Here is an 11,263-nt window from a genome sequence, read left to right as displayed (position 1 = left end):
AGAGCAAAGGATGGCTACAGAGGTGCAGGTTGGTTTATAGGAGCCGGTGGCAGGAAGTGAGGTATTTGCCACCAGAGGGCATCTATTTCCTCTGTGAAGCAAGAACAAAGACATCTGCTGAAGTGAGCAATGAGATGGGGGCTCAAAGCTTTGAGAAGTGGAGAAAGTTTAAAATGGTCATTTCAGAAATAGAAGGGTGAGGGACAAGAGGAAGACAGTGAGATTCCCTAGGGGTGAAGGAGGTTTGAGAGTCAGGGAAGGTGGTGACTGGGTGCACGTTGTAGGCTGGGATATTTCTCTCTAGTCATGTTTTGCTGCCTAGGGATAGAGACATAAAGAATAAAGTATGCAGTTGAGTTCTTCTAGGATTCCCCCCTGCCCAGGTGGATGTGATGAAAGGAAAAAATAGGCCAGTAAGTTTAGGGTATTGGCAAGACAATGACTGAGATAATGGACTATGGAGTCTAATGTGACTTCAAAGAGAAACAAGGGCAGAGTGGGTTAATGGATAAGGAAAAGTAGAGTGGCGAGGTCTAAGGACCTTGTGTGGTGAGGCACAGAGCAGGTGTGCAAGTGGACTGGAATGAGGGAGTTGTGGTCAGAGCAAGAGATTGAAGAGGTGACAAGATCCAGGTGCCACTGAGAGGTGGGTGCTGGAAGTGGTGAAGTAGACTAAGGCATTGAGATGCCAGAAGGTTGACTAGGTCATCCATGGATACAGTAACACTTCTCCGGAGGATGACAAGGTTGAGGTGTGAGGGAATACTAGGAGCAAGAAGGGAAAGTCCTTGGGGAACAAGAAGGATTTTCCAGAGACCAGTGGACAAGAACAACACTACCTGAACTTCAGAGGAGCAGCCATTTTTACAAGAATGCTTGGGGATGCATTAGGGAATGAGGAGGCAGCCACACCCACATCCTAATCTTGGGTATGTAGGGTGTGGAAAAGGACTTAAGAGGGCTACAAGAAAAGCAGTGCTCTCTGGGTAAAGAAGAGTTTTAATTCAGGCAAGGAGATGGAGGAGAAAATATCAGGGTTGAGATACCAAGATCTCCTGAGATAAGCTCAGGCAGCAGAAGTCACCAGGCAAAAAGAGGTGATGCTTCAACTTGAGTATGTTTGGGTCACAGCTTGTGAAAAGAATTGCCATTAAAATGATTTCAAAATCAGCGTCTGTCTCTAGAAAGCGCTATTCCTTTTTCAAAGATGCACACATACTCCCAACTCTAATTGTCCTTCACTTTCAGTGGTGGCCCTCTGTGTGTGTGCTCTGGCTCTAGAGAACAATGCCTACCCAGCACTATTTTCTCCATGCTCAGGGCTGTCCTTGGGCTTCTTTCGTTCTAGCTGCTGTTTGCTGAGTCTGGCATGATATTTACCTTCATCTCTTTATTTCCCAGTTTACCAAACACCATGGTTTTAAAAGCACCCCTCGCCCACCCCCATCACCACCACCAAGGATTGCTTTAGGCCAGTGTTCTCTGGATGGTTTTCTCTATGTCTCTGTCTCATCCCATCATTTGACCTTGACTTTGTATTGTCCTGCAGTGATTTTCTCTGTGCCATTTTACCTCTGCTTCACTTCTGCTTGGGTATCCACCCTCTGCTTTCACCCATTCTCAGTACCTCCAGAGCAATGTGGGGGTTAGTGGGTAGTGAGGGTGCCTCCAAGGTTAACAGGTGCACAGTAGTGTAACTGACATCTGCTATTTATAAAAGAGATGACATAGAACTAAACTCTCAGGACTTTTATTTGCACCTTGGATGATGAAACAAATTCTGTAGTTAACATTAAGAAAAACAAGTCAACATGTAAACAGTAAAAGTGAATTTACCAACTTTTCCTTTTGCCTTCCCAGAAACTCTTTTTTTCTTTCACTGTGACTTGATTACTAATTCTAATCTAGAAACTAATTCTGGCAAATAGTGGCAGACACTTGTGATTATCCATTTGTCAAGATGATTACTAATTCTAATCTAGCATTCTAGATTATTATTTTTCTCATTACCCAGGAAGTATACTCATACCACATAGTGGATAGGCCAACTAGAACACAAATCCAATCAGGTGTAAAAAATGTACTTTGGGCCCGGTGCGGTGGCTCACACCTGTAATCCCAGCACTTTGGGAGGCCAAGGTGGGAGGATTGCTTGAGCACAGGAGTTCGAGATTAGCCTAGGCAATACAGTGAGGCTTCATCTCTACCAAAAATTTTTAAAATTTACCTGGGTGTGGTGGCATGTGCCTGTGGTCCCAGCAACTCAGGAGGCTAAGGCAGAAGGATGGCTTGAGCTTGAGAAATTGAGACTGCAGTGAACCATAGTGGCACCACTGCACTCCAGTCTGGGTGACAGAGTAAGACATTGTCTCAAACAAAACAAAACAAAACAAAAGGTACTTAGCAAACTGGTTTCACTATGCAGCAGGATGGCTTAGTCGCGTAAGTTACTGCCATCTGAATATTTCCAACCAAAAATCTCCTCATAATTTTTAATTCATCAAATTCAGTGTTCTCTCTTTCATTTTGTTTTGTTATTATTGTTTTGGATTTTGTTGCTCCTTTTGTTAGAGCCCTCAATATTTTCTGGGTGGTTCTGTGACTGGATTGACTCTATCATTAGCACTATGTGTATTATTGTCTATCACCTGAAATACTTACAAATGGTCTCAAACACACCAGTTGCTGCCTATTAGAACATGCCTCATTTGAGGAACTGGAAGATTGTCTAATATTATAGAAAGTCCCATGATACAGGCAATCAGGAATTAATAAATTCAAATCAAAGCTTCAATAGCAACTCAATGGGTTCATCATTTGCTCTTTAGCAACACAAAATAAATTAAGGCATAATTAACTGTTGCTAAGGGAGATTTACTCCTAAATTATCAAGATATGTAACTCCAGAATCTCCCTAATATCAAAGGCCCATGTTAGGAAACTGTGTAGAAACACAGACTTGAAGGTACCCAACCAGTATCAGTTTTAAAATCTCATTGCTACTACCTGAGACAAGGTAAAAAATTACCTTTTTCCTTATAGGTACAACTTAATTTGGTTAAATCAGACTAAAGCGAAGGACTTACACTCCTTGATCAAGGGAAGAGTTTTCTTGCTTTCTCTTTCTCCTGCTAGATATGACCAGGTATGCACATGTATACTTTACACTTGAAGGGAAATGACCTTAAGGTGAAACCTTTGACAAGAAGAGCGGAAAAGGGAAGGAAAGAGCAAGGGTCCATGTTGGCATCATTGAGCTTCTGAAATTAACCAGCTCCGGATTTGTTCAGCCATCCAAGGATGCAACTCAACACTTTGTTTAGCCATTCAAGGTGCAACTTAAAAGTCCTGAGTTTAGTCCTAAAATTTCAGTTTTGTGAAATAACAAATTTCTTTATGTTTAAGTCAGTTTGATAAATTGTTATGATTGTGGTGATTGTTGTTGTTGTTACTTGCCACAGAAAGCATCAAAAATGCCACAGGGATTTATTAGTTCCTGACCCATGTAACTAAGGGCCCCCACCAAGAATGTGTGCATCATTGCCGGGGTAAATCCTGCCAACTTTTTCTTCCTTCCACTCAACCCGATTCTTGATAAGGGGCTGTCAATGCTTTGGGTTAGCTGTACTCTAGCTCTTTTTTGCCTCATTTTCTCTAGCTCCCAGAAATCTATTCTCTAAATATACCTTTCCCTTTAAATAGAATTGAAGCTAAAATCAAATCAACCTAATACTTTCAAAATATTATGAAGCCCATCTCAGGATGGCCTGAAGGAGGACTGTCAGATCCTTCAGTAGGAAAAATATACTCTAGACTTGTTTTCTGGAGTCAGCAAGACTCTGAGAAAAAACCTGTGGAATTTTTTCAGTGTCAGCACTGCCTCTGAATATCTGTACCCTCATCTCAGGCCCTATTATCCTTGCAGAAATTCTTGGTCCATATATTACCTTATATCTTGTCAGTGAGTGGGTGGGGCTGGATTTTGGGTCAGAGACATCTAAACGGCTGAAATAATTCCGTTGGGAGTTTGCTGAGGTTACTGTTTTTGATCAAATTGGAAGATTCTCCAGCCAATATTTCTTTTTTTTTTTTTTCTTTTTTGAGACAGCGTCTCACTCATCACCCAGGCTGGAGTACAGTGGTACAATCACAGCTCACTGCAGCCTTGACCTCCTGGGCTCAAGTGAGCCTCCTGCCTCAGTCTCCTGGGTAGGTGGGACTACAAGTATGCACCACCATGCCCGGCTAATCTTTTAATTTTTGTGTAGAGACTGGGTCTTGCTATATTGCCCAGGCTGGTCTCAAACTCCTGGGCTCAAGCAATCCTCCTATCTTGGCTTTCCAAAGTGCTGAGATTATAGGTATGAGCCACTGGGCCTGGCTTTCCAGCCAATATTTCTTTGAATACTTTTTCTACTTCATTCTCTTTCTCCTCTCTTTCTGGAGCTCTAAATATATATATGTTAGATTGCTTGATATTATCCCACAGGATTTTTAGGCCCTATTCTTCTTCTTACTCTAATCTTTTTTTTCACTCTGACTAAATAATATCCATTGACTTGTCTTCAAGTTCACTGATGATTTCTTATATATTTATTTATTATGTTTTTTGGGGTTTTCTTTGAGACAGAGTCTTGCTCTGTCACCCAGGCTGGAGTGCAGTGGCGTGATCTCAGCACACTGCAACTTCTGCCTACTTGGTTCAAGCAATTCTCCTGCCTCAACCTCCCGAGTAACTGGTATTACAGGTGCCCGCCACCATACCCAGCCAAATTTTGTATTTTTAGTAGAGACAGGGTTTCACTATGTTGGCCAGGCTGGTCTTGAAATCCTTACCTTAAGTGATCTGCCCACCTCTGCCTCCCAAAGTGCTGGAATTACAGGTGTGAACCACTACATCGGCCTCACTGATTTCTTGTTGTGTTCATTATGCTGTTAATTCCAAACTAATGCATTTTCAATGTCAGATATTGTATCTTTCAGTTTCAGGATTTCCATTTGGTTATTTTTTAAAGTTTCCATAGCTGTCTTAAAATTTTCCATCTCTTCACCTACTACAGATGTATTTTCCTATAGACTCTTTAACTTATTTATTATAGTTATTAAGTCTTTTGTAATTCTAACATCTGGGTCACTTGTGAGTCTATGTTTATCGCTTATTGTTTCTCTTCACTGTAGGTTACATTTTCCTGATTCTTTGAACAATTAGTAATTTTTAAAAATTGTATGCTGATAATTTTGGATGATATTAAAAAGACTTTGGAGCCTGCTATCTTCCTTAGAAAAAATTTGACATTTGTTCTAGCAAGCGGTTCAATTACTAGCATAGTTTCTTGATCCTATGCAGCAATGCCATTCAATAGAACTTCCATGATGATAGAAATATTCTGTGGTCTGTGCAGTCCAGTATAATAGCCATTAACCACATGTGTCTACGAACATTTGAAATGTGGCTAGTGTGACTGAGGAACTATATTTTAAATTTTACTTAGTTTTAATTAAATGTGAAATACTATGTGTGCCTAGAGGTTACTATATTACATAACACAGCTGTGAAGAGTTGGTTTTAGGCTTTGTCAGGGTGGGCCTATTTTGGTTTTGCCTTTATTCCTAGGGCATAGGCTTTAGTCCTGGTGAGTAATCATTACTCCTTGTGTGGTCTCAGTGGAAAGCCTTAGGTGTTCTCCAGAGCCCTCTAACTTGGTGAGAACTAAACCCTAAGCACCATCTGCTCAACGCAAGACAACACCCCCTTTTAGTCTTCCAGCTGTTATTTTTCCCTCAGCTCCTTGAACCTCACCCTGAGGCACAGTTTAGGAGTCAGGGAAGTTTGTACACAGATTTGGGAGCACCCCAATCTGAGACTCCCTCCTTTGTGAGATTCCCTCCTTCCCAATCTCCTGCTACTGTAGAAGCCCCAAATTCTAACCTCTAACTTTAGAAAGCTCAGTAGAACTGCCAGTTTCTGCTGAGCTCTACCTGTGTCCACTACAGGAAATGGATAGTGCTATCAAAGGAAAACCTGATAAATGTGTATCTCGCCATATGTGATTTCCTTTTTCAAGGGTCATGTCTTCTTCAGTTTTCGTCTGCAGAACCAAACCATGTTGGCTGGTTTCAAGGACCTTCAAACAGGTTTTGTTGTTTTCATTGTGTTTTGGGTCCAGAATTTACCATTGTCTTTGGCAGAAGGGTTAGTTAGATGTAATTTACTTGGCCATTACTAGAAGCTAGAACTTATCTGAATGGCCAAAATTAGGCACTGAAATACTGAGTTTGATGGGTAAACTTGGCTACACTCTCCTCCTAGCATACACTGCCATGTCTATTTGCATGAGAAGGGGCTCAGTATTTGCTGAACAAATCCTGAAAGCTGAAAACTTTCTTGAAAGACTCATACTTTGAAGCATTATCAGTTATTCATAATTTAGAATGGAGAATCCTTTCCTGAAAGTGGGTTTTAATACGGGTTAATGAGAAAGGACAGGAGCTTCTTGGGTGTATCTGTCTTCTTCTTGCCAAGTGGCAGAAAATCTGCCATGATTTTGCCTTAAGTGAAAAGATAATTTATCAACCAGCTTAGGTTAAAATTCCACGGTAAGATTGACTCCAGGCATAGCTGGATTTAGGGCTCATATATAGTGTTATTAGAACACAGGTTTTTTTGCTTTTTTTGTTCTCAGCTTTGAGATCTGCCAATTGCATTGTTACAATTAATCCCAGCTTCCTGTGGCCACAAGAGGATGGTAGCAGCTTCAGCCACACATTTTCTGTGGTGCACATTATAGAGGGAAAAGTGAGACCCTCTTTCCTAGAAGTACCTGGAAAGATCTCACTGCCTCTCATGGGTTCCACCTGGGTCATGTTCCCATCCCTGAATTGGTCATGTGGTCAGGATAAAATGATTGGTCCAGGTGTGATTCACATGCTCCACCCCACAGACTAAGAAGTGTCATTTCTTCGGATCCCCAAGGACTGCGAGGAGAGTGGGAGAAGTTCTCCTGATAAATATCTTGGTTCTTTGTTAGAGATATCCTGGGGCAGAAACAACAGAAGCTCACTAAAATGGGTACTGGAGGAGAATGGAACGAAGATGCATAGTGGGGGTTAAAAGCTTACACATTGGAGAAGCAGAGAACCTGAAAGAGAAATGCTGACTCTTTCCATTTTGCCCCTTGGCTCCAGGCTGCTGGAAGCAGGTGCTGGGCGGTATCACTGCTTCATGGTTAGCATGCTTGGGGACCTGCAGTGAGTGAAATCCATGAAATTTACACACTGCAGTGGTATCTTTAAAAGGTATCAGGTGGAGAATAGCTTTTAATGTGGAATCCAGGCCTCCAATTAGAGGCTTATTCCACTTGCTAAATTTGGTTTGGGTTCAATGCCCACTGACCTCTTGTCCTAGAGAATTTCAACACCGGAATGAATATGCAGGAACAAATCCTCCTTTCCCCTGCCCTTTCTAATGGTACATAATCTCTATAGCATTAGAAATCTGAATTATTTTTCCAGATAAAATTGCCAGGCCCTTCTCTCAATTCTTTCCATTAGTGAGGAAGCAATCCAAGGAAAAAAGAAGCCAGTGCCAAGTGCAGCCATGCCCTGAATGTTCGCTCAGCTTAGGCAGCATCTGACCAGCATCCCCCATGGCTCCAAATCAACTAACAGCTTTTAGGGTAGGGAGAATTGCCTTTTATCTCTCCTTTCAGAATGCCAGAGAAAACATAGAGGACCCTAGAGACCAGTGGAAAATACCTTGGGAATCCCTAATTCACTCAGTCCTCATTGGTTGCTCCTAAGCACCTTCTAATTTGAAGTTTTGAGTAGCCTAAAGAAGGACTTCCCCTCATAACTAGGAGGACTCTCCCTGATTTTTAAACAATGTCTGCACTTTTTAGGGACTTACATTTTTCTCCAATAAACAGGCTTCACTTTTGCCACAAAAAACAAGCATGGGTGTGCAAAATTTAAGTATTAGCACCAAGCTTTTCCACCTTAGATAGCCTCTAGCTGACCAGTGACTAACTGGGAAGTCACTGCTCACAGGATCTCAGGCTTTCTCTGTCCCTACGAATAAATACTAATAAAATAGAAATACATTTTTAACCAATTTCAAAATGCAACAGGGCAGGTGCCTCCTGGAAGGAAAAATTCCTGCAGCTCCCTTCATATTGCTATTCCCCATGTGATAAACCCCTAGTCCTTCCAGGAAATTATTCTGATCCTTGCTTGTTTCATGAAACGACCAGTTCCCTTCCCTGAGTTTCACTTTCCTGAGGAGCTGCTCTCTGGAAGGGCCAACTGTTCTGCATCCTGCACTGGGGACATTCAGGTGGGTTCCCACTCCCACTACCCACCTTGCTTCTTCACCTTCTCTGCTCTCCTACTGCCCTGAGGACACCTGCTGCTCACTGCATTCCCACTGTGTTTGTTTCCCCCATAAGATTACTGGCCAGGTGCTGTAATCTTTGGTTTGCTGGGCAATTGCCTTGGTGCAGTTGCTGTGACCTGCATTCTTGAAGAAGCAGACTTCTTCATTATTCATGATGGCCTGGAGTTCCAGTTACCAGCAGCGGTCCACCGCAGAGGCCAAACTGAAACTTGTTTAGCCAGTTTCCTTCTTTCACTGGGCTGCTGCAAAACTGACACAAACGGACTAACAAAAACTCTGAGAGTTTCTGTGTTCCCAGGAATGAATCCCACCAGAACAAGCCTCGGTCTGTTGCTAAACTCTGATTCTCATTTCCTACCCCTCACCTCCCTTTGCTACAAAGCTATGGACCATCATGTTTTAATGCAGTGTTGAGCTGTTGATTAAAACAGCATGTTATCTTCTGAATGTCAGACAACATATGACAATAAAGTAGGCATAAAATATCAGGAAAACAAATGTGCCCCTGCGTCTGCACTGGATGCAAACACAAAATGGCTGAACTTTAAAAGCTTCCATGTTCCTAAGAAGTCTTAGCGCATTAGAATTGATGATGGTGATTAGGTTGCTTTTCAGAGCAGCAAAATCTGTATAACTGAATCCCCATGGGTTTAGCCATTCTCAGCCCAGGCATATTAACTTGGCCCGCTGTGAGTCTGCTTGTGTATACACACACGCAGTATTTAACCTTGAGTGCAGTGGGCCCCAAATTAAAACCATATTTTGTTAGCATCACATGTTCCAGCCGTGACAGTATTTATCAAAGGGGAAGCTGCTGGATTTATTGAAAGAAATGAACTTCGCCAGGGTCTGGCAGACTCGACCCCAGTAGGGAGTTGTTATTTTTACCCTCTGTGCCCAGCAGTGCTGTCGCTGTTGGCTCAAGGCTGTTTGCTCACTTTGGGCACAGTTTGCTACGGATCCCTCTCTGCTGGTCCAGTGTGCTTGCCTGCCAGCAGCCTGCACCTCGTGGGATGTCATCAGCTCCACCTCCATGTATTCTTCAAAACCTTGTTTATGTTCCCTTCTTTTCTGTGAAGTCTTTGCCACCTAAACCCAAGGTCACTTCTTCTTCCTCTGATCTCGCCAGTCTGGGTCTGAGAATAGCTGGTAGGAATGCAGATTCTCAGGCTCCGCCCCAGACATCCTGAATCTGCATGTTACCGAGATCCGTGGGGGCATTCAAGGGCACATGGAAGTGTAAGAGGTTCTGCTCTGCCTCCACTTACCATCTCTACTAGGATCTCTCAGCGGGAGTCTTGCTACCCTGACAGGGGCTTTGGAAATGCAGAAATCGTTGGAAATCGTTTTTGGCTGTCATAGTGTTGAGTGGTGGGCAGGAGGACTACTAGCATCCACGAGTGGGGTCGATGCTGGACAGCCTGTGATGTACAGTACAGTCTCATATAGGGAAGAATTTGTTCATATGTCACACAACTTTCTAAAGAGCTGCCAGGCAGTCTGGTGGGTGAAAAACCTATTTTTAATTATTTGAGCTGGGAATCTAATTCCTGTTTACACACAAAGTTTTTTGTTTGTTTGTTTGTTTTTGAGATGGAGTGTGCTCTGTCACTCAGGCTGGAGTGCAGTGGCGTGATCTCGGCTCACTGCAAACTCTGCCTCCCAGGTTCACACCATTCTCCTGCCTCAGCCTCCCTAGCTGGGACTACAGGCACCTGCCACCATGCCTGGCTAATTTTTTTTGTATTTTTAGTAGATGCAGGGTTTCACCATGTTAGCCAGGATGGTCTCAATCTTCTAGCCTTGTGATCCACCAGCCTCAGCCTCCCAAAGTGCTGGGATTACAGGCGTGAGCCACTGCACCCGGCTCGTCTTGTAATCTTGAATATATTTTTAAGAGACCATGAATCATCTGCCTACTAGTGAGAGGTGACAGTGTGCTGGCAGCCCTCGCTAGCTCGGCGCCTCCTCCGTCTCGGGATCCACTCTGGCGGCGCTTGAGGAGCCTTTCATCCTGCCACTGCACTGTGGGAGCCCCTCTCTGAGCTGGCCGAGGCCAGAGCTGGCTCCCTCTGCTTGCGGGAAGGTGTGGAGGGAGAGGCATGGGCGGGAACTGGGGCTGCACGCTGTGCTCACTGGTCAGCGCGAATTCTGGGTGGGCATGAGCTCGGCGGGTCCACACTTGGAGCCTGCTAGTGCCACCAGCCCGGGCAATGAGGGGCTTAGCACCCGGGCCAGCATCTGTGGAGGGAGTGCCAGATCCCCCAGCACTGCTGGCCCGCCGGGGCCATGCTCGAATTCTTGCCGGGCCTCAGTCGCCTCCCCACGGGGCAGGGCTCGGGACCTACAGCCCACCATATCCAAGCTACCCCTGCCTTCTCCCTCCCCTCTCCCCCCTCCGCCTCTCCCTCCCCTTCCCCCTCCCCCCCACTGGCATATCCTTAGGGTGGGCCTGAGTTTTATAAGCTTGCTATTCTACTCACCACTTAGTTCAATGTAATGTACATTATCTTAGTCTGTTTGAACTGCTATAACAAAATACCACTGACTGAGTGGCTTAAACAACAAACATTTATTTCTCACCATTCTGGAGGCTGAGAAGCCTAAGGGGCTGCCAACAGATTCATTGTCTGGTGAGGGCCCTCTTCCTGGTTTGCAGAAAGCTGCCTTTTTGCAGAGCCCTCACATGGGAGAGAGAGGGGGCTCTGGTCTCTTCTTCTTACAAGGGCATGAAGCCCATCATATGGGCCCCATCTCTCATGACCTAATCTAAACCAAAGTGCCTCCCAAAGGCCCCAAGTGCAAATATTATCACATTGGGAATTAGGACTTCAAAATATAAATTCTGGGTGAGGGCATAAACATTTAGTC

General features: G+C 44.0%; 1 long non-coding RNA gene across 1 annotated transcript; it reads right to left on the bottom strand.

Moving 5' to 3' along the window:
* Positions 1-5,005: 5,005 nt before the first annotated feature.
* Positions 5,006-9,892, bottom strand: LOC104682952. The gene is made up of 2 exons (XR_750752.1): positions 9,661-9,892; positions 5,006-7,243 (listed from the first exon to the last, which is right to left on the bottom strand). It is a non-coding gene; the product is annotated as an uncharacterized LOC104682952 (long non-coding RNA).
* Between the last annotated feature and the right edge of the window lie 1,371 nt (positions 9,893-11,263).

Source organism: Rhinopithecus roxellana, chromosome 4, assembly GCF_007565055.1.
Source record: "Rhinopithecus roxellana isolate Shanxi Qingling chromosome 4, ASM756505v1, whole genome shotgun sequence".
NCBI lineage: Eukaryota > Metazoa > Chordata > Mammalia > Primates > Cercopithecidae > Rhinopithecus > Rhinopithecus roxellana.
This window is presented reverse-complemented; position numbering and strand designations above follow the sequence as displayed.